Source organism: Astatotilapia calliptera, chromosome 19 (genome assembly GCF_964374335.1).
Source record: "Astatotilapia calliptera chromosome 19, fAstCal68.1, whole genome shotgun sequence".
NCBI classification, from domain to species: Eukaryota; Metazoa; Chordata; class Actinopteri; order Cichliformes; family Cichlidae; genus Astatotilapia; species Astatotilapia calliptera.
Genome location: NC_137440.1, coordinates 13,270,917 through 13,295,013, shown reverse-complemented (window position 1 = coordinate 13,295,013; position 24,097 = coordinate 13,270,917). Strand labels below are relative to the sequence as shown.

General features: G+C 41.8%; 2 long non-coding RNA genes across 2 annotated transcripts in view; one reads left to right on the top strand and one right to left on the bottom strand.

The window, feature by feature from the left end:
- The first annotated feature begins 1,013 nt into the window (after positions 1-1,013).
- LOC145422353 (uncharacterized) overlaps positions 1,014-24,097 on the top strand; it is a 203,909-nt gene continuing 180,825 nt past the window's right edge. Inside the window, exon 1 of the long non-coding RNA XR_013903636.1 lies at positions 1,014-2,149. This is a non-coding gene — a long non-coding RNA (uncharacterized LOC145422353). The remainder of the gene's footprint in view (positions 2,150-24,097) is intronic.
- Positions 2,994-4,818, bottom strand: LOC145422545 (uncharacterized). The gene is made up of 2 exons (XR_013903854.1): positions 4,684-4,818; positions 2,994-4,303 (listed from the first exon to the last, which is right to left on the bottom strand). It is a non-coding gene; the product is annotated as an uncharacterized LOC145422545 (long non-coding RNA).

The following is a 24,097-nucleotide window of genomic DNA, read 5'->3' as shown; positions in this document are numbered from 1 at the left end:
CACTTTCCTAAAACTCAACGCTCGGTCTCTAATAAACCACCTTTCTTTTCCTCAGATGTAGCTGTGAACAATTTCACTTGTATTAACCTGACTGGCAATGCAGTAAAACTAGGTAGCTTGAACTCTTCTTGGTGCACTGAGATGACGGTTATGAAACCAAACTTCCGACCTACGGCTAGGGCTGATTTGTGGTGGTGGTGTGGCAATAACAAGTTATATGATGGTTTCCCTCGGGATGCGTCAGGTCTTTGCGCTCTTATAACTCTTATTTTACCTGTTTTAGTCACTCCAGTAGATCTCTCTATAAAAGTACACGAAGTTGGCCTCCCATCCTCCTCTGAACGCCGCTCTAAACGTTCTCTAATCCCAGGTTCAGCTCATAATCCAACCTATATTGATGCTGTAGGTATACCCCGTGGGGTCCCCGATGAATATAAACTGCGAGACCAGGTTAAAGCAGGATGGGCCTCGATACTTTGGATGGTTGAAATAAATGCGAATGTAGACAGAATTAACTACATTCACTTTAATGTGCAACTGCTGGCTAATTACACTCGGGATGGTTTTGAAGCTGTGCATGCACAGTTATCTGCCACTTCCCTAATGGCTTTCCAAAACAGGGTCGCAACGGATTTTCTCCTCGCAGAAAGAGGCGGAGTCTGCAGCCTTTTTGGTCAGGAGTGCTGTACCTATATCCCCAATAACACAGCTCCTGATGGTTCCCTCACTAAAGCTATTACTGGTCTCACAGCTCTTACTGTTAAAATGAAGGAACACTCGGGCGTTGATACTGCCATGTGGGACTCTTGGCTTAACATGTTTGGCAAATATAAGGCCCTTGTAGCTTCCATCCTAGTTTCCATCTCAGTTTTTGTTGCTATCCTAGTCACCTGCGGTTGCTGTTGTATTCCATGCATTCGATCCCTCATCCACAGACTGATTGTTACAGCTCTCACTCCTGAGGATAAGGATCTCGCCCGGCAGATGCCTTTATTGGCTAGTCGACTTCCCACCTCCTCGCCAACGGATGATGAAAACTCTGATCGTGAGGGTGACGAACATTATCGTCTTTCTCTTGTTTAAATTCTTCTAGAATGGTTGTTTCTCTGTGGTGTTTTGTATTAGGCTTGTTATTAATTGTTTCCCTCACCCACTTCCTCTTGAAGGATATATCTGGTTGAACTGTGTCTGGTCGGGTTGTGAGGGTTAAGCGATGTTCTCAGGGTCTCCGGACTTAAGCCTGAGCGAATGTGTACTCCCACCACTGGATATAAATTGTTTTATTCCACACCCCTTCCTCACTTTTTAACATATTCACTTTTGAATGTCCTTAGCAGTTACCGTTCTGAGTTTATTTTACGGTTGATTTATTCTTTCACATTTTCACGTTTATATCTCTCATTATTATAGTATACTCTGTACTCTCCACATTTTTATCATTACTTATGCTTTTTGGTTGCTGAGTTACAGGAACTGTTAATTTTGTGTCACTACCCTGGTTGCACTAACTCGTTGTATCCTTGTGTGCAGGACAGCTGTTACTGCTTTCGTCGGGAACCGAGACTGCTTGCAGCCGACCCCTGGGCAGGGTGGTGCCTGGACTCTTTTCTCCTCATCTGCAATGACAGATAAAGACAAATGATAAGACCCGAGGAGTTTTTCGAGCCAGGCTTCGACACGTCTCTGTGTTCCTTTGAATGTTACTTATGTTTGTGTGTTGACCCATTTAAGATGGGTCAAAAGGGGGATTTGAAGAAAATATAATCTGATCAAACATTATTCAGCTTTAAATATTGTTCAGCTTTAAAGTTACTGTGCAACTGTGTAATAAAAATGTGCTCACGACTTTGGCCTTGAGAGCGATAAGAAGCGATCGCCTCATCCTGCAGGTGCAAGATATCTGCAAGCGAAGAGACTAGAACACCCAAGGCCGCTTTCCTTTTATGGAGTTGTTTTTCTGCTAATGCAGCACTTTCCTCACAACCCCCTCCTGTAAGTTTTAGAGAATATATACCCATCCTCACAGCAAATATGAGGAATCTCCTGATGTGAGCTGTGTTGAGAGGTTGTCTCTGTCTCAATAAAAGTTCACTGATTCCCCATCTGCAGCAGGTGTCCGGTTGTCTTCATTCTCCGCCAGCCTGGTTAAGTCAATTCCTCCTTAACATCTAAAAGAACCTATTTAATGAAGGAAGACGGGTTCACTTTGTGTTTAATATTATCCTATTGCTGTTGTTGTTTTTTTTTATATCCTTCACTACCCATGCATCAAAATGCCTGTAACTTTCAGGATACATGCTAATACTGCTTACAATCAAAATACATGTTGACAATTACCACTATAAGAATGTTTTCCTTAATACACATACAAAATTGACAACAGTATCACTCACTAGCACCTACCACCAGCTGGGAGTTTTTTTCCTTTGCTGTGCAGCAATTTGGAACCTTAACAGTTGCAGTTGCTGTGTTTGTCCAGCAGGTGGCTCCAACTATTCACAAAGCACATCAATTTTGAGGAAATTCATTAAGCTATTTTCTAACTCTGTTACATAACCACGTTATTACATTAATGCACGTAAGGTGAACTAGCAAACACCATTGTAGTTACATGCGGCTGTCTTCTTGTTTGATGGCAGATACTCTCTTCACCCTGGCCAAAAAGGCTAAAATGACCAAAGAAAAAGTGGAAAAAGCTAAACATGAGAGGTTTTTGGACAAAATTGGTGTTTTCCATTATTTAAGCACTGCTTCCAGCCAAGAGTGATACCATATATCCCCTATAGCTGCAGAAAAGGCTAACATTGTTATCTTTTTACAAAAAACAGCTAAACATAAGAGGTTTTTGGACAAAGTGTGTGTTCTTCATTCTTTAAGCACCGGTTCGAGCACCATTTAAGCACCGGCACCGTTTCAAAAGTAGGGGAGAGTGAGGTAAGATGAGCCACTTTTTACTCATGTTGCCCTGGATGTGAGAAAAAATGACACAGAAATAGAATGATAACATATTCCTTTATTTCAGGATGTCTCCTTTCAAATGTAATGATCAGAATCTATGTCTGATGACGCTGCCCAAAATAATGACCTATTAAAAAAAAATGCTCCTTTGGCTCAACTTGCCCCAGATTAGGGGTAAATTGAACCTAGTCAGTGGGTAAACTGAGCCATCTTGGGGCAAACTGACCATGTAGTTTTTAAAATGTAAAACTGATCATATTGTGAAAAAAACCATTTTAACAGTTGTAAACCTGTGAGAACAAACCTGGAAACTGGTGGTTTCTAAACAAACCACCAGTTCAAAACCATTTATTCAAAAGAACTATTCAATATTCCAATGATCAAGGTTGCAGGGGAATATGAACTGTTGCTCCCTCCTTGCAGTTCCTCCAGCCTGTTGAGGTTGAGGTAGCTTCTTCAGCACATCCTTGCGTGGGAAAGATGCCTCATCATTTTCCTTGAACACAAACGTGGGTTTCTTACTGCTAGTGATCCCTCGGATTCTTCTGAGAAATCTGGCACTCACTTCGTTGTCTGCAAAGCTGTCAACCAGGCCAATGTAATGGTGGCTCCTGGATTTGGATGCAAATCTTACGATGACAAAGTCACCAACTACCAGGTCTGAGACATCTGGTTCACTTCTTTCATCGCTGGAACTCAGCGTGTCAGAAGTGTACTCAGAAGTGTCTTCAAATGGGATGGGAACATCACTCTCCTCAGAGCTGCTTTCCACTGCAATTTTTGTCTGGGTTTGTTTCCTCTTCCACATTCCTTGCTTTTTGTGGATTATTTCTTTTTTGCCTTTCAGTTTATTTGTCCTTTCTTCATGGGCTCTCTCTCTCAATTGCCTGCTTTTCAGGTGTATCAGTCAGGATTCGTGTCTTCACACGCTTTCGATTTGTTTGTTTCCTGGGCTGCTGACTTTTGGGTAAGGGTAGAATATCAGTGGGAGACACATATCGAGCATGGTTGGGGTCACTTCGTGAACCACATGCATGTACAGGGTCTGGTAAAAATCTGGAACTGCTCTGCAAGCTTCTTGATATGCTCTGCTAGCTCCTTCTCCACCTCCTCAGAGAAGACTCTCTTTGCTGAAGCTGTTCCACTATAGCCAACCGATTTGACCTCCTATGTGTCCCTCTTTTTAATATATCTCCTGACTGTTGACCTGTCAATTTGTCTTTCTTTAGCCACTGATCTTATGGACTTTCCTCCCTTGACTTCACTCGCTGCCCTTTCAATCTCCTCCAGGGGTGTTGAGCCCCAGCTGGTCTTCCGTCTGTAGGTCCTTGACATGATATCTTTTCTATAATAGTTAATATATGACAAATACAACAAAAGGGTTCAGTATACTGAACTAAAATACTATTTAATAAGTCAGAGCCTTAAATAAATTTCAGTGCCTTATGGTGGGGTAGGTTGAACCATTGGATCAATTTACCCCATAGCCTTTGGCTCACTTTGCCCCATAGCCACCATTTTGAAAAAAACGGGCTAGCTTAGCAATTTAGGCTAATCTTTAGAAAACTTCTTCAGATGATATTATATTTTAGAAACCCACCAACATGTATAATATATCATTTTAGACACAGATACGTTTGTTTTAATATTACAGTCAATTTACCTGATATGCAGAAATTTTACTTTGACAAGCAAAAAACATTTTTTTGTGTAATACAGACTTACCCCTTCTCCAATGTGCTCCTCTTTAATATAGCAGGATGGAAATGATGAGTGCTTCCTGGATTTATGGTCACATGACAAAACATGTACACAGTTACCTAGATACAAGGGGTGGTTCAACTTACCCACTGGCTCATCTTACCTCACTCTCCCCTACCGGTTTGGTACTGGTATCGGATAAAACCTAAATGACACCCATCCTAACTCTGGACTGCAATGAAATAAAGCTGGGCATGCCGTAGGCCTGATGACATCATCGGACCTGCTCTTCTCTAATTGCTAATGCGTCATTAGCCTCTGCCAGTTAAATGCAGCGGGCATTTCAGCTGGGGCCAGAAAGTCAGTAATGGTTAAACCTGTGAGTATGTGCAAAGCGCAAAATTAGAATTTGCTCATTCATTCACTCATGGCAGCTGATATTTATTCAGATAATGTACATAATAGCCAGCCCTGTGGGTGCCATTTGATTTGTGAAGCCGTACTTTTTCCTCGGCATCGATCCATGAGCCTGACGTGTGGAAACCATCAATAAGAAACCACCCATCAGGACTCCATCTGGCCCAGTGGCCTTTTGACTGGATGAGGAGGAGGCTCGTCTATCAGTGACAAATGTCAGGGAAGAAATGGCACATGTCACTCTTGAGCTTGGGAAACAGGTGGGCTGGTACCACGGGATTAACAAAGCTTCTCTTCTTTTACCTTGCCTGTCCTCATGTGTCAAAGAGCACGAGCGGGGAAATGGGTTGCACCTCAGGTGGACAGCTCTCTTGAGCAAATGCCACTGGAGGCAGCTTTCAGGAGGAATCTGAAGCCTTCTTCTTGCTGTAGTTTTATCCATACTCACGCTGAATTTTCACCTATATCATTTTTATCTTATGTTTAAAGCCTGGCATCCTTTAAAGCACTACAATCAACTACACACCTTCCATCATCTCACTTCTATAAATATGTAGACCATCAACTAAAAACACCAAAGCTGTGAAATGAGGAAGAGAGAGACAGAGTCAGGGAGTAAATGTACAAAATTCCTTCAAAAGCATAAAACACAAATAGCTGCTCATTAGATAGATAAATGTAAATTTAATTTCTGTGTATTGTCCATCAATAGGCACAGAAAAACTGAGTCACCAGCTTTTTGTTCAGGCCCCAAAAGAGCTGAACGAAACGGCAAACGCAGCCTGATGACTCTCTGTTAATGGTGATGAATGGTGGTTAACAAAATAATGACGTTCTTCCAATAAGACAACAAATCAGAGCCATATTAAAAGATATTTTTAGCTCAACAGGGAAAGCTGCAAACGCCAGCTCGTTTGTTCACCACCAGAGCCTCTTTCTAAGGGGATATTACTGAGTTCCCCGACTTCAGAGTATAACCAAATGCTAATCATCATCATCATCTCTCATAACAATTGTTGAGTCTGGCAGCAAAGCCCCTTGTTATCTTCTCCCTACACCCAATCCTACTCTCCCTGCACACCCTCTCTGTCCTTCTCCTCATCATCCTCACTGCTGCCAGCTACCGTCACAGATGTGATTGCCCCAAAAGGCACATTAGCTCATTTGGAAAATACCCAATATGTCAGCATGGCCGCTCCAGCCGAGCCTAGAACTAAACTACTGCTCATTTCTTCTCCTTTACTTTAGCAGTCACCACTCTGGCTCAGACTTTCAGTCAGTATTTTAGTATCCCAACTATCCAATGAAATATCATCACTTCTCCTTCCAAAAGATGTGGTGAAATGTAGTGAAATGTCTCACCCGGCTCAAATGTTATCTTCCTCTCAGGATGATTTGTAATGGTGTTAGTGATATCAAAGATCTTTTCCATTAGTACAGCAGTAGGCAATCTTTACTGTCAAAAAAAAAGAATTTTGAGCAATTTTTCACCAAAGGGAGGAAAAAATCCACAAAATACTCATCTGTAACCCCTACAGCACACCTCACTGCTGTCTGCTGTCCTCACACATGTCCTGCCCCTGACATGCCTCCTCTGACGCTCTCACTACATATTCCAGCCTTTTTCTTCCCATAAATCACTTTAAGAATGTGAGAAAGTCTCATCTGCATCACCAAATGATACAGTTCGTGCTGCCTCCTCCATGTAATCCCTCCGGTGAATGGGAACTCGCTAATCCGGCCATTGTGCCGCGAAATGCACGGAGAATCTTCCACATCGTCACATGGGCTGCCCTGTGCTTCTCGCCCTGCTTTTGCTTTCGGTGAAACTGCACCATGCCTCTTATTTCCACAAAGTGCTTTGAGATCTGACACTCCTTGTGGCTTCAGGGCAACTAAGCTGATACACACTTATTAGCCACAACATTAAAACGACTGATAGGTGAAGTAATTAACATTATCTCATTACAGTGCAATGTTCTGCTAAAAAATCTTTGGTGCTGGAATTCATTTCACATTTAAGCAATGTTAGCACGAATGTCTTCAAGCGTCTGTACAGGCTGGATCCACAAGACAAATCGCAGGACTAAAAGGACCCCTGCCAACCTCCCAGTGCCAGACACCCTACATGATGTTGGGCAAATGTTTTTAGTGATGTGGATTGATTCAACTGAATTTTGTATTTTAGAAAAAATGTGGCATTCACATGGATGAGTCGATTCTTCTGGAAATACCTCAGTTAATGGAGGAGAAGGATAGGATTGACAGATCCAAATAATTGTTTGGAAGGTTATCCGGTTTGTCCTTTTCATAGACTTTTCATTTGAGGCAGGTTGCAGTGACGCGCTCGCTGATCTGCAGGTCTCCTTCTCTTTAGCATTCCTGGCTACAGTGCATCATATTTCCCAAGCTCTAAAATGGTTCATTTGCAAGTAAAAAACACTTTAGGAAGCAACTTTTTGTCATTAGCACTTTGGGGGTGGGTGGCTCACCTCTCACTGGGAGCAATTGTGCTGAAAATGCACGCTTTAAAGGTTGTGTGGTGCCATATTATGATCAAACTAAAACTCTCTTCTCTGGGAAAACAGAAGCTTGAACGGAACTGCAAAACAAATGGAAGTTGCTCACGTTGCATTTGCACTAATGTGTCGACACAGACACCCAAATGCAGCTGCTTTTGAGTAAAGAGTCTTGCATTAAAAAATAAGAGTGTGGTTGTTGTTCAAGCGTTACCATCCTACTGCCAAGGTTTCACATTTTTTGAAAGGCACACCCTAAAAAAAAGTTGAAGTTTTGAAATAAGCAAAATTTTATTTTCTAAAAAGTGATTTTTAGAATACAAAACAAAATTAAGGCTTATTAAAGGGTGTGCACCAAAATCATGCTGTCACCTGGAGAACTACATTTCCCAAATATGGTCTAGGCTTTTTAGTATTTCTAGCAGTAGTGAGATATTTAAAGATTTGCTTTGTAATGTCCAACAACCTGAACAAGGCTCTTGCTGTTGTATGCATGTAAATAAGGGGAAATCAGCCAAAACAGTGATCAAGTGGATGAAGTCTGAGTGTATAATAGATAAAGTGCTTAGGCTTAGATAAAAGCATTGTTTAAAAGTGTGTGTCTGTGTGTAAGGATTCGGGGTCACCTGGTCCGGCCCTATCTATAAAACCGGGAGCTGGTTCCATCGAAGAGGGTCCTGGAAGCTGAAGGCTCTGCCTCCCGTTCTTCTTGCAAAATATCCGAGGAACCACCAGAAGTAATCCAGCAGTCTGAGAGTAAAGCACTCTACTGGGGTGATACCCACCCACTGTGCATGTTTGCTGGTCAGAGGCCGTGTGAGCTGCATATTCATATATCCAGGTGTGGCTTATTTCCAATTGGCGTGGATACACTGAGTGCATATCAAGTTGCACGTTCTGCACAGTAGTGGTATTCAGTGTGAGCTTTGTGTTGTTCTGAATCTGGTACAGTGTGTGCTGCTTGGGACTACCAGATGGAGAAAGCCCTGCACCAGTCTGCCTGCTAATGAGAGCAGAGTAGCCAGAAGACCCTGGCAGATGCTAGATGAAGGGGCGCACTTCTAAAAAAGCAGTTTGGGGTATAGACTACATTTGAACCTCCTCTCACAACAGAATAACACTCTGGAAGAAGGTATTTAAAGAGAAGAACGGTTACATAAAAATACAGCTGGTAAAATGATGAGACATTCACCGAGCTGGTGTAGATTCTGATCTGTAATGCATCACACTGTCATGGTAAAGTGTTAATATTCAGCAGACAAAGTCTGTATCTCTTTACATCAGATACTGTTCTCATCTCATTGCTCTATCTGCAATTTGCCAAACTGGCCTCTTACCTCCTGGAATGGAATTGGTGGGTTCCCCCTCCCCGTGCGGGATTAGATTTAGCCTGGCATGTCGCCCCCGCTCATAAATCATTTGCTTTATCATTTCTCCAACCCAGTAAAACTCCTCTAAATGGAAATGCGCCACCATTGTCGCTGGGGCTTACTTTACGAAAATAACCATATAAATCAAGTTTGTTTAAAAATGGAGCCTCATAAAGTTCTGCAGCCTTTAGATGATCAGAGACGCACACTCACGGAGGGAGACAGCTAGTTATCCTGCTCTAACCTGACTGGCTTCCCTCTGGCATGTGTCCATACAAAAGTGAATTATCTACTGGGAGCTCAATCAGAGACGCAACATATGGCTGCAGGGAAAGTCTTACAAGTCTGAGAACATTACTGCATGTGGACAGTGTGTGTGTGTGTGGGGGGGGGGCCAGGAGAAAGGAAGAACAGGAGGGACTATATTTAGACCCACAGTCTGGCATGAGGTGGAGCAGGGTGTGTGTTTGATGGGGTTATATAAATGATTAATGTAGTCGATTATAACATTGAAACTATGCTGTAAGTAATATTCTTCAAGGCCACGTCTCAGTGATTTTTTTCCCTCATATTTAAAGGGAGATACATCCTGTCTGACCACAGTTTCAGAGTAACTCGTTAGTTAAGTGTCTGCTCGTTTTAGGAATCCATATTTATCTGAATCTATGTTTTAAATTGACCGTTACTTCTATCACTTCTCTTGTGCTAAATAAAAGTGACTTTCTCAGGTGATGCAGAGGAGAAAGAGCTGTCTGCAAAAAAAATGTATATTATATATATATACTGCATACATGAAATGAGAGATTGCAAGTGCACCACATGGGCCTCCGAGCACAAAGGAACCAATCAGTTAAAATGAGAGCTTAATACAGTTCTGGCATATGAGAAGAAAGACCTCCCAAAAGGGAGAAATAATTTACCACTTGACCATTTATCACAGAGCTGAATGTTAAAGTGGTCAGATCGCCTTGACCGCTAAGTCCCGTCCTCTGAGTGTGCCCAATATGGAACAAAAGAGCCACTTTCATCAGGGACAGACTTCGTTATTAGTACAAAGAGCCTATGCGCTTGTAGTTTTCTCTCATTTCCCTCTTCCCTCGCTGCCCTCCATCGTCTAGTTCATTAGGTGCTGGGTGTTGATGAAATGACTGATCTGGGCTGAGCCGAGGCTTGGCCTGAACCAGCTGCCGCCAGAGAGGCTGAGGCTTTCAGGGGTTGATTAGGCCAGTGTGGAGGTGGCATCTCCCAGGTCCTCAGAGAAGGACATGCTTCATTAGGGCGATGGAAGCAGATGGCGGAACGGTGATAGGCAGGAAGGACTCAAACGAATCCAAAGCTCCACTTTGTTAGAGGACGTGGCTGATTTGTCTAAATCAAGAGCAGCGTTTTGTTTGCTGTTGCATTTTGTAATGTGTTGGTGAGTCTTCTGTCATCACAGTGGCATGATTTAAAAACACTAACCGATCACATGTGGAGCTTTTACGAGTGAACAACAGTATTCTGTGTTTTTATGATTCAAACACTGTGTTTAGATCTAAAAATATATTTGACCTGGAAAGGCAGCGAATTTTGAAACTGATGACTTCACTTCCCGTGGACCAAACTGGACGCCCTGGTGGGTTTGCTCTGTGCCCTGGGCAACATGTTTGACAGCCCTGCTTCAGATCAAATAAGACAATCAAACCTCTACATAACAGTGGCTTTGATGAGGTTGTGAGAAAACAATGTAACCACACATCAAAAGAAGTGCTTTGTTTTGACAGATATGCTCGTTAAACTCAGCGAGGCACTCAGCCACACGATGCCACCGATCTATTGAAGTTTGGCTTTCCGGTGCTTTAAAGACAACAAAGATGAGCGGGGCGTCGACACTGGCAAGACAACGCTCTGATGTCACAAAGGCGATCATTCCTTGTTCATGATCAGCAGTGCTCAAGAACTCCTTTCGAATGTGTCCTTCACTTGGTTCAATTACAGGAGTGGTCTTTACAGTCGCCAACATTGCTCTCTTTCAACTTCCAGAGCCAAAAAAAGGAGGTAACACGGGGCTAACCTCATTTGGCTGCCAAGTTCCACTTTGCAATTGGGTTCCTCATCATTCACACAGTAGTCAGAGTGCACCACAGTAAATTTTTATCAGTGACGTTGACAAGCTGACAGCCCGGCACAGTATTTCACCGACGTGCCTTTTAGTCCTCCTCAGTGGTTTGGAATGAATGAAAGATTGATCGCCTGCCTGATAGGTGTCATATCTGTGCTGTACGTTGTTTATGGCTCATAATGGACTAATGTGGTGAGGAACAGCCTTTGTTATCCATCACCTGCTAATGAGCACTTTATTGAGCCTGGATACATTAAATAAGATGTACCTCATATTTGCTCTGAGGAATGTGATCAAACTCAGCACTTTTTCTATTTATTTGCATATTTCTGAAGGAAATGTCTCCACATAATGGAGAAGGTGGGTGGAGATGTTTATGGCTCTTATCAACAGGGTTTAAATATATTGGTGCTGTATTTAGATTAAAGGCTGGCTGCCAAAGATAAAGTTCAATAAGTGAAATAAATTTTAGGGTGAACTGTGCTCCGTGACACCATTTAAAAGTTAAAATGTCTGCAGATATTACTTTTTTCTTCTTCCTCTCATCTCAACTTGGGCTCCATGTGTTGCTTGTCTGTGGAGAGCAAAAGGGTAAACGAGCTGAAAGCAAAAAGAAACACATTAAGATCATATCTGCACGTGTTTATTTATATATACACACAAATGCATTCGCTTGCACATGCACGTACTCATTCCAAACGTAAGAAAGTGAATTTCTGTGTTCCAGTTTATTAAAATATTTCAATTCAAGTTTGAGTATAAGTACTGTTTATCTCTTGGTCTTGTTCAGTACCTGCAACCACAGTCATGGAGAAAAATGCAGACTTTTGCCAGATGACACCTTCATCTTCACTCTGCACAAGAAAGTAGGCCGCAGAAGAAAAAGCTGGATGCTTGTGGAGTGCTGTGCAAAAGCACATTAATGGAAAGTTAACTAAAAAAGGAAAAGTGTGGTAGGAAAAGGTCCGGAGGCAACCACCATCAAGCAATTCCTGAACCATCGAAAGTATATTACGTGGAATAAGTAGAAGAAGAACTGGACTGCATGTGTTAAACTCTAGAGAATGAGTGGAAACACAACAGAGCCATGATTTGGGGCACAATGTCACCTGCTGGTGTTGGTGGAGGGTGGCCCGCTATATCAAGTCCACACAGCAACCTACCAGGAGATTTTAGAGCACCTCATGCTTCCATCTGTTCACCAGCTTTATTCAGATGCTGATTTCTTTTTCCAGTGGCACCAAAACTGCTAACAAATGGTCATTTTAATGTGCTTGACCTGAACCCTACAGAGAGAAAGATGTTTCAGGACGAAGATGAGAACGTCTCAAAATCCAGACAAGACGAAGGACACCGTGGAATCACTAACAGCTTTTCGGAAGTTGATGTGTAAATCTGATTTTCATGAGCTACGCACCACAGTCAGTTAAATGAAAACCAAAGGGGCTTGAAATATTTCACTTTACATGTAATGAATATAGAATATATGAAAGTTTACCTTTTAGATTCAGAGGTGAACTTTCTCAGGGAAAAAAGCATTTGATATTCAAATTTCTTTTTTGAGATTCACTAGTATGCAGATGCACTTTCCAACATGTGCGCAGAATTCATGGTTTCATAATGAGGCACATAAAAGTGATCTATTTTAATTTAAAAGGAAACACTAACAGTAAAAGCGAAACTCTCTTCCTCTCAGTAAATGCACCCAGTGACGTGATCTGCTCATCCTGGACATTTTCTTGAAGATTTTTCTATTTATCTGTAGAAAAGGAGGAACATCTCTCACATTCGAGTCAGAAATTAATGGAAGCCTTTCAGCGCTCTCTCTTTTTAGCTTTCGTATCTCTCTTATTAGTCCTTTCAGCGTTGTTCGAGTCGTTGTGTGTTCGTCATACGCAGAACTCACTTCCACTCACCTGACATCTCCGGCTCATCTTACACATTCCGCTCAGTCCTCCTTTTTGTTCGATGCTAGCTCTCATCATCAGTATGTGTCACCTCGAGAACAATTGCCATCCTCTCATTTTTCACTGTCAGCCACCGTCTGTGTGCATCTATCACTGTCTGCGGTCCCTCGTCTGCCGCTGAATGCACGGCTCTCTCCTCCTTTTGGAGAATCAAAATCTGTGTTTGTACCGTTGTCAACTTTCAATCCTTTGTTCTCCGGCCGAGCAAAGAAAATTATTTCGCTTCCATTATTTCTGTTTTTATTCTTCTACACACACACACACACACACACACACACACACACACACACACATCATGCTGCTCCAAATATAAAGAGAATTTATTTTGCAAGTGTGCATGTGTGTGCATGGCATAACGTCAGAGAGGAGAGGCTGGAGCAGAGCTCTGTGGCTCTATCAGCACAGAGCAGACAGGTTTTTGTCAGCCTCATGCTGAATAATGTCTAATAGGAATAACCTGGGGGGCACAAAGACAATGGGAGAAAAAGAAAAGGATAGAAAGGGATGGACAAAGGGAAAGAGAGATACAAAGAGAGGATAGTTTGGCCTCACAGTGAACCGGGATGGCATAATTGCATGGCTTAGTTTTTGGGGGGTTTTTTTGGTTTTTACAAACGAGTGTTTATTATGCAATCTGAAAATGTAGTCCAAGATTACTGCCATTAAAAAGTAATCTGTTACACTGAAGTGTTACCTGCAGAGAGATGTAATGCGTTAAGAGTACTTCTGTACTTCTGCATTTAGCCTGCTGGTTATATATCCAGACACGCTGAGGGTTTTGACTTTAACTCGTTTCATACCAAGATTATATTAACAGTAACCCCTCCACCACATAACCATCAAAAAGCTTTGTACTTTTGCTCAGTGCCAGCTTTACTAATAGTTGGCTGCGTTGGTTTCAAATCGGTAGCCCTGTAATATTCTCCTGCCACAGACGGTATACAAGACAAGGAGGGCGTCTATTAAACTGAAGGGTCGTGGTTCAATGCCTGGCTGCTCCAGTCTGCATGCCAAAATATCATTGAGCAAGATACAGTGATGCTCCTAATCTGTTCATTGGTTAAATAGAAGACAAAGTGGAAGAGAATGGAAGGATGAAAGTTACCAAATTTGGTTGATTGTTAATTTATCAGCCAATACTAAGCTTTGTTGCCAAACCGTATCTATCCAGGTTGATTTTGTTCATCTGGACGTAGCGTTTTCAGAGGGAGAAACATTTCGTCACTCATCCTAGTGACTTCTTCAGTCTCAGCTGACTGCAGGTTTCCCCAACTTTATAAACGGTACATTTGCACAATGACTCAAACTAACACATTGAATGAATAATGGGCTGTGAGGTCAGTTCCTGGACACAGACGATCGCTGGTTTAAGGGCAGAAAAAGAAAGACTGAACATCCTCAAAATCCTGGAATCAGCGAGATCTTACTGGTCTTTATTCAGAGATAATCTGTGATAATCTATATGCTTAGTAACCATGAGAGTGTGCTGTGGCTCAGACTGAAATTCACCTTGCTAATTTCTCTCACTTCTCAGTCACAGTGAGATTTAGATCTGTCGTTAAATTTTAAATCCCTGAACAGCTACACTGCAAACATTTCAAACTGGTTCAGCTTATGAGTTCCACCAATATTAGCGTCACATTCATTATATTCTTTATCTGGGGAGAAACAACAATAAGATAGCTCTGTTTTTATATATGGGAAGTCTGCTGATATTAAGAGTAAAGTCAAGTTTCCGTTCATCACATTCATGGGACAGAAAAAAGTTAAAAGTTAAAGAAGTTTTTAAAATTGGTTAATTTGAAAGAGATTAATTTGATCCTGCACATGACAGTGATGGATCTGAATGACAAACTACACACACAAGATAGTGACATCCTAAAGCATAGCCCGATTTGTCTTATGTTTCACTTCAAATGGGACAATGTTTTACAAAATAAACATCATGGATGTACTAAATAAGATATAAAAAGTGTGTTTGAGACCATAAACTCAATAAAAATGTTACTGAGTGAGATATTAGTTTCATATATTATTTCCATATAATCTGACACCTTTTAAGAAGCACAGCATTCGCCCCTTCTGGCCATAAGATGCAGGCTTAAGGCACTTCCATATTTGCTTTACTTTACTGACTCATAGGATGTAACCAGATCTCTAGCTCTGCCTCCAAGTCTGAAGCCATGATTCTGAGCTGGAAAAAGGTGGAGTTCCAACTTCAAGTTGGGAACAAGTTGCTGCACCAAGAGTTTAAGTTTCAGTTTACTGGAGCGAGGTGGATTGTTGTACAGGTCTGTTATTGTGAAGAGAGCTGAACGTGAAAGCGAAGCTGTCGATTTATAGATCGATCTACGTGACTACCCTCACCTATAGACTCGAGCTCTGAGTAATAACTGAAGGGTGCCTGGACTCGCCCTCAGAGATGGGGTGAGGAGCTCAGTCATTCAGGAGGGATTCAGAGTAGAGCCACTACTCCTCCACGATGGGTGGATGGAGATCCTGTCACCTTGATCTGGGTCCCAACAAGGCGAGGCTACACTGGTGAGGCTCATTTGTGTACAAGGTGCCCCACTGCTGTGAAGAGACACTTTTTATCTCTAAAACAGGGCCGTAAACTCACAGCTTCTTTCTAAAGCAGATATGTGTTCAATGCAGTTTACAATATTTACTGTAAGAAAAGTACATTAAGAAACATTTTACTCTCATATATCTTAATTAAGGACTCCGTGGCACCTAAGTCTGCTGCTACACCTGGTACGAATCAAAGCTATATAATCAAAGATATCTTCCCAATTTGAGTTCAGTTGGATAAACAAGGTACATTTTTCTTATATATTTTCGTCTTCAATTCTGATTTGTACACGAATAGCTCATAGTACTACTACTACTACTGTGCAGCTGTGACCAATTCCAGTTCAATGAAGGATGAACAACAGGCTGTAAAAGAGAGTAGGTGTGTGAAAGTGACCTGTTACATCAGAGGATGGGCTGAGGGGGTGTTCGGAGGCAGAGAGCCTTTCGATTAGAGGCCAGCGTTCAACTCACACTTTGAAGAGAGCACCGGTGCTTTGCCCGCTGCAGCTCCCCAGTGGGATGGCTTCCTTCAGTATCCAAATGCTTCTCCCTCTCTCTGAACACAAAAGCACAAAGACAAACACATGCATGCTGGAGAAGGAAGCTGGAAAGAATGACTAAAATAGATGAGCAGTGTGAGGAAGGGAGAATAAAAGACAGAGGTGCTAATATTAAGAGACAAATTATGCTCAGTCGCTGTGAGGAAGCCATCCAAGATGTGTCATCGGACATGATTTTCATTTCAGCTTCAGCGTGCCTCAGCTCAGCTGTTCGGTTGATTTCACGCAGCTTTAAAGTCCTACTGTTGAAGCCATTGTCACAAATCTGAGTTTTCGCCATGTCCGCCTAAACTGCTCAGTGCTTACACAAGATTGGCCTTTTCTCTGCTTAGACAGCTGAGAAGAGATCAGCGCCGCAAAGGCTTGTAAGTCCGATTTGCTGTTCCGATGTGACAAAAACAAACAATCCAGCCAGCACATATACGTGCATTTGGCATGTGGCTCAGACCTCCAAGTGCACAGCCTCTTTCCTTAAAGAAAATCTCTCCCTGGAGATGAACATCGGTATTTAGTGGTCCATTTAATTGAGAGAGGTACTGAGTGACAGATGAAAAGGATGATGGGGATGCTGCTGCCATAGTACGGTAGGTTTTGTGGCTTTCCAGCACTGCGTAGATGCGCTCAATTTACAGAGCGGGCACAGCTGAAACACAGAGAGGAACGGCAAATGGATATTTAACGGCTGCTTTTCCAGATGCTTTTCTTTGTGGAGTGGGTTTTTTTTTTTTTCATCTGTGAGGATGTTAGCTTTCAGGGTTTCGAATCTCTGAAATGTCATCATGTAAAAACGCCACTTAAATTGCACACTGCAAGTCTGATGAGTGATGTTAAATCTATGTTGTGCATGAAAGTTTGTGTGGAGATCACAAGCCAGGTAATGTCAGCGTTCGACATTCGTGTGTGTGTGTGTGTGTGTGTGTGTGTGTGTGTGTGTGGAGGTCAAATAATGCCACCAGTGAGTGTATTAATGTCCACCATGGGAAAGAGGATGAGGTGAAGTGAAAAGGCCGTCAGAGTGAAAAGGGCGACCGGCAGAACACAGCTGCAGCAGCATCCTCATGGTGTCTTACAGCAATAGGGCACAGAGAGCAGGACACACACACACACACACACACAAAGGGCGTTGCTTTAAGTTCCCAGCCAGCAGAGCAGCTCAGCAGGAAGACCAAGCATGATTTGGAAAGAGGCACTACATAATATAGCAGCCAATGTGCTGTTTCAGGAGGCAAATGAGTGCTGTGGTGTGTCAGTAATTGTGCTCCTCAAACCAGTGAGTCCGCCCCCACAAGCTCAGAGCGACTGAGCTCGGGGAGTGTGTTTCTCTTCTCCTGTTGCTATCATTTGTGTTTATTCCTCCCATGTGAGCCCCTCGGCACTGCTCTGCTAATCCTCGCCTTGTAATATGTGCACATGTGAAGGTGTGGGTGTTCACACACATGTAGGGCTGGAGGGAGCTTTAAAGGAAAATATTATTTCATTATAACTCAGCTCTTATGTTTGTAGTTTAAAGAATTAGCTATTTATCTACATTTTTAAAAATCTAAAGCTATTGCTGAGCCCAAAGCCCATTTCAGATGGACTCAACCACTTCAGCTTTGTCTTTTGTTCAGGGATTTTATAACAGGGATCCTATTATGTTCATTTCCAACCCCATATTTTCATTCTTGGACTTGAGTAGAGCAGCTTTGCATGAATAACAGTTAATAAATCATCCTTATTTATCTTTTACTTAGCCTCAATGCAGCCCATGAGCTCATCCTCTGTCTAATAAACATTTTTATCTCTGTTTAGTTTTCATTGGTTATGTTTTTGAAGTTTGGACTCTTGTTTAGTTTGTATCAATCAAGTATTGTCTGAAAGAGTGGCTCTGCCTTGTGGGGTACCTCAGGGATCTGTCTTTGATCCGATTCTCCTTTTTTTTGCTTTACATACTCCCTGTAGGCCAAATTATTAAACACTACAATAATATTTCTTATCATCGCTATGCTGATGAAATTCTGCTATTATGTTCTTTCAAAGCCTCTTAGTTATAAATTGTCTTCAATGTCTTCAAATTGCCTCCAAGAAAAAAAGGCAACTAAAGCAACTTCCTCCAGTTAAATACTGATAAAACAGAAACTTTTAGTATTGTTTCCAACCATAAGATCTCAGATTCTTAGGCTCTTCTGTTCAATCAAGGCTCAGAAATTTGGGCATAATATTTGACAGTTCAATGTCACTTGAGCATCAACTGTTGTTGTTTTTATCATCGAAGAAACATTTCAGAGTACTGAGGTCAAAGGCTGAGCCTGAGATGATGCTTATTCATTGCTTACTGTTTGGATAATTGTAATTGTCTTTTTCACTTTGGGTCACCATCAGACCGTACACACCAAGATTTTTAACTGGCACCAACAGAAAATCACATCATTCCAGTTTGGGCCCCTCTTCACTGATTTCCAGTCAATTTTAGGTTCAACTTTAGAGATTTAGCTTTAAATCCTCTCCCACTGTCTTTATGCTGCGCAGACTCCACTGACTCTTTTAAAAAGCAACTGAAGACTTCTTTAAACAGTCAATCTTTGAATGAATTTGTTGTTTTATGATTTAATGTTATTGTTTTACAATGTTCTTTCTGGTTTAATTGGGAAGCACTTTGTAGTTTTTATCTGTGAAAAGTGCTGTTTGTCAGCCAAACTCATCGATTCTTTATCTGTTCCACAGATAAAATTCAGCTGTTAGCCATATTTATAGATAACCATTTCAACTACAAACATCCCTTTTCTGTCATCTTTTGTTTATGTAATGTAATGGTGTCCGATTTTGATAAGGTTTTTGACTTTTATTTTGAAAGTACAATATTTTAAATATCCTCTCTCTGGTGTTTTCATCTTTTTAAGCAGGTTTGTCGAGTTGTTGTTGGGTTAGGACATCATTGTTGCACTGCAGTGCAGCGTGCAACAATTAAAATCTACACTATAGCTATTAGCAGTGGCTCATGGTCAAAGCAGCCATTCATTTTATGTGAATCCTTGAATCTCTCCCTCATCGTCTCCCACCATCTATGTTAATTGCACCTTCCTCCAGCTCTTCACCATGGCTACTGTGGAGCTATTTCTAGTTTCCCTTTCATTTTCTCTCTTAGTTTCTCAGCTTCACGTTATTGCTTTTGTTTGCTCCTTTTTATCAACAACTTCTTCACACTAATCTCTGCTCTCAAGGTGCACGAGTCCACAGGGCAAGTGGGTGAGGAGCAGGTTGCATTAAGAGCGACTGGGCAATCCGGTGTTAGTGTTGAAAATGAACGAATGGGCTGCTCTCTGTGCTTGTAGGGTCATGCGCAGCTTACACCCTGTATAATTATTTCAACAAAGAAAAAATATACATGTATTATATATAGTCCTAGGAACTGAGGAAGAAAAAAACCTTCCCTTTTTGTGATTTCCTGTGTCTTTGGAGCTACCCAGACACATGAGATATCAATGAAAGGCCCAGGACAGCACTTAGTAGCTCGAATAACTCAAAAGATATAGAGGAGGCGTCAACTCACCAGGCAAATGCCCAGTATGTCAGATTACCAGTCAAGTCCTGACACCTAACATGTGTTGTCCCTTTTCTAATACTTATCCAGTGGCTTTAGTCAGCTGCTAACTACTCTAATGTGTTCTCCACACAGTTGTGAAATTTATTTTCTTTCTTTGAGTTTTTTTGTTTGTTTGTTTGTTTGTTTGTTTGTTTTTTAAATTAGTTGAGCTAATCTTTCCATGTATCCCCTGTCTGTTCCAAAGGTACCGCCTGAGGTGCCTTTACCCCTTGTTGGGAATCGCTGATGAGTACTGCAACATTGCACTGGTAAACTCTGTGCAACCCCAACAGGCCTGGCTGCAGCAAATCAAGTCAAACAAAGCAGAACTAATGTTACTGGTCCCAGAGTTGGAGTCACAGCAATGAAACAAGTAAATAAACTGACAACATCAGTGAAGACACAAAGCAACCCCACCACACATTTTTTTCATTATTCATGAGCTGTAAAAGAATAATAATAACAATAATTCTGTTTTAATTTCAGTTTCTTCTACAAAAAGCAGTCATCCAGTCTGCTTCATTTCATATTTTCCCTCCACACCCAACCTGCTGTGACTCTTTATCCCACAGTTTTAGTACTAGTGTAGGAGCAACTACGACTGTGCTGCTTGCTAATTTGTCCTCATAATTAATTTTTTTTAAAAACCACCATTACCATCATCTATTTAAGGAGGATAGCACTGATTTTAACTTTTCTATGTGTTTGGCCGAATTTAATTCAATTAACACACAATTTAAGCTTCTACCACACTAACATAATTTGAACGCACACCACATGGTTTCCTATCTTAGCATAGACTGCACTGATAAATTGCTCTTTTAATTAATTGTTTCTGTGTATGAAGTGCTTACAAGCTTCAACAGTTTCCTTTTAGAGCTGTTGGTTTATCTGTGCGCCAGTTTAGCCTGCTGATTTTATCTCATTTAGAATTCCAGTTAAGCTAACAAACATGTCTTTGGACTCTGGGAGGAAGACTTGAAGAGAACCCTCACAAGTACAAGGCTGCACATGCAGACACACAGAAAGGCCACAGCCAGACAGCAGATGTAAAGCCAGTACCTTCACATCTCCCTACTTGTGCACAATCTTTTCTTTTTCTCAGAAAGAAGGAGTAAATTAAAGATTTTTAATAAAATACAGTAAAACGACTTTCTTTGTGTCTTCGTGCTGGTGGGTGTGCGTGAGCATGTCAGGCGAGAGTCTGTGACGTCAGGAGATGTGACAGCATCAGTGCCGTGGAGGACGCGGTGACCTCCCTCCTGTCACAAACCACCGAGACACTTTCATCACGTCTTCCTCTTTTTTGTATACACTCACAGTCTCGCTCACACACGCACACATCTTTTGATAAAAGACAGCCATGTCCGCCCAATTCTTCGTGACATGTCTGCACTGTCTAACAACCACTACCTTCATCACTCCTCCTGCTTTATTAATATTCATTAAACGGAGGAAGATGATGTCAGCCTTTTCCCCCCCCCTGTTATTCTGCAGCCACAGTCGTTTTCCTGAGTGCTTTCTTGGAGCGGTGGAACTTCAATGACATTGCACATCAAGAGTCAGAGTGGCACAAACCAGATGCAGAAGCAGCTTAGTGGATTTCTCTCAATCAATCTCGCCCGTTTCATCTCAGATGATCTGCTCTCTCTCTCTGAGCTTTTAGAAGTGGTGGATTTTGATGCAGCTTTGATGAAGACTTTTGGGGTGATTGAATTTGCAAATGCCAATTTGTGTTTGAATGTTGGACCACAAGCAGGAGTGCTGGGTGTAAGCAGAACATGGTCTGGCTGACCAAGAAGCCCAGAAAATTAAAGGTTTTGTTCACTGAGGTAGGAACCAGCTTCCCACAGAGAATTATCTAAGCTGCCCTAATTTTCTCTGCTCAACTGATCATTAAGGCCAGCATCTATAACTTTAATTTGTGTACACGACAAAGTTTTACTTCTAAGAGTTATAAAAATCTAAATGTGCATTAAAAAAGGGGGACTCAAGCCACCTGACTGTGTTAAAGACAGTACTTTAACTCATCTGGACTTATGGTGCAGTTAAAATCAATACAAAGTTGAGCACACACCACCGCACAAAGAGAAATGGCTTACTATTCTTGTTTTTCATTCTAATGCACAACAGGCAAGTCATTTCCTTGACTTCACAAAGTAAACATTAACTCGTCCTCATTAAAGATTGCAGTCTTGATGAATAGGTACAGCACTGGAGTCGGAAAGCTTTATTCCAATGAGGCCTGTAACAGCTTCTCATAAAAAATAAAAAAAATAAAAAAACAGCTCGGCAGTTGTGCTCCGTGATGCAAAACGTGGCCAATTAAATTGACTTTTCCACCAAGGAAAGAAATGCTCTCTCTGCACTGTAACTATCCCACCAAATCAAATCACTCAGCCCGGGCTAAACTAAGAGCAGGCATCTGTGACACTCATTTCAACACAAACAGCTTCCACTACACTTTTAACGTCCACTCACAGGGTTAGTTAAAGGCAGAAGTGCTGACCGCAGTGCTGAATGCAATGGCTCCCTCGTTCGCCGGTTGATTCATTGCAGTCGTTATTTGAGGGGAGCACATGATCGCCACCATGAACATCCCTGACCCACAGACCTGCTCTAAATCTCACTGTCTCGTATAGGCAAACACTTAAAGGCCGGGAGATGGTATCAGACAGCCGTTTAAAAAAGATTACAAAACAAAAAATGTAGATTGACTGGAGGGGAAAAGCAGAAGCAGTGCAGAAAACCATTAAACATGACGAAAGGGAATAAAGGAGAGAGCTGAGCTGCAGCAAAAGCCAGGGAGATAAGACATCGTTGTGGTCATGTGGAGAGACTGAATGTCTTTAACGAGCCTGTAATTCCTCAGTCAAACACACAGAAAGTAGAGGTAGAGACAGGAAGGAGACAGACAGGAAGGGAGGTTGTAATTGGATCCCTTACTCGACTTCTTTTATCAGCTCCACAGAGAGCTGGATATGCTCTCTGCTCTCCTTAAGAGATGACTGAGGTCTGCCTCCTACCTTCAGTCATTTTCAGGCTTTCACCTTGTTCAGCCGGCATCTCCCAGAGGAGCGAATCACACAGCAAGTGCATTTACACTTTCTGTATGAAATCTATGCGATAGGGAGTCTTCTTTCAACTATAGAATATTGCAAAAAAAAGGTGATGCATGAGCCAATGCTTTTCTTTGATTTGGTATTTTCACTGTCAGCTTCGCAGAAAGCATCTTCTGGTTTCAGACCTGCTGCTCAGCTGGGGCTTTTCTCTGTGCACTTTGCATTTCCTCCCTGTACCAGTTTGGGTTTCTATTCCCCAGTTCGTTAACCCACCGAGGGGTAGTCAGTAGTCAGTAGTCTTAATTCAAATGTAAAAGACCTCAAATGCCCAAATTTGACATCTAAAAGATCTAAAGACAGTTCAGTCTGTAAAACACCTTTACACACACTTCTGAATGCATCGGCACATGGTTGTTGTTGTTTTTTCTATCATCTTTAGTATGATGTTCTCCCCTCTCATGACTACCCAGCACTGAGTGACTAAACAGACTCAACTGTACCCTGTCCTCTGGTATCGCTCCTCTGATACTTTTTTCCAATTTATTAATAATTAGTTGAGTTTGGAGCTACTCCCAGTCATTTCTGCACGACTGCATGCTGCTTTGCAACCCATTTCCCCTTTGAGCTCTGGGGGCCTTGTCTGCTAAACACAGTCATTTGTACTACAATCTTCTTTTGACTCTGTGGTCCTCACTGAACCATCTGTAAAACTGATTAACACTGTGGTTCCTAAAGCAGTGATTACCAATTATAACAGCAGTTTAAAAATCAGATGAAGGGGTGCTGGGGCTCATCTCAATGTGTTAAAGGGTAAATACAGTTTGTTTGAATTTTCCATTCTTGGAATTATCCTTTATTATAGCCTCAGACCTGTTTCACTAGAATATGCTATGATGAGCTACACAATTGCAGATCAGTTAAAACAGATGCTAAAATGAATAGCGTGCACACAGTGGGAATGCCACAGGTCATTATACGCGCATATAATAAATTCAGCCACAGGACTTAATGGCACAACCGGAAACAGAAGACAGACTGCACTGCTTCTACTTTTCTGTAAATCCGAAGCCAACGTGCATTCCCACAGCTCAACAAAGCATGTTGACTGATAAATTGGCTTTCAGTTAATAGACTCACTAAGCCAACAAACAAGTAATTTGCTTCAGGAGACACTTTATTTCTTTGCCCGTCAGATGTGGCTTTTCTTTCCTCGACCGTTGAAATTAATTTAGTTAAATTTTCGGTCACTTTAAAAGCTTCATCGGCTGCGTTCTACCATAAGAAGCTTTGAGTTGACAGTCAGCCG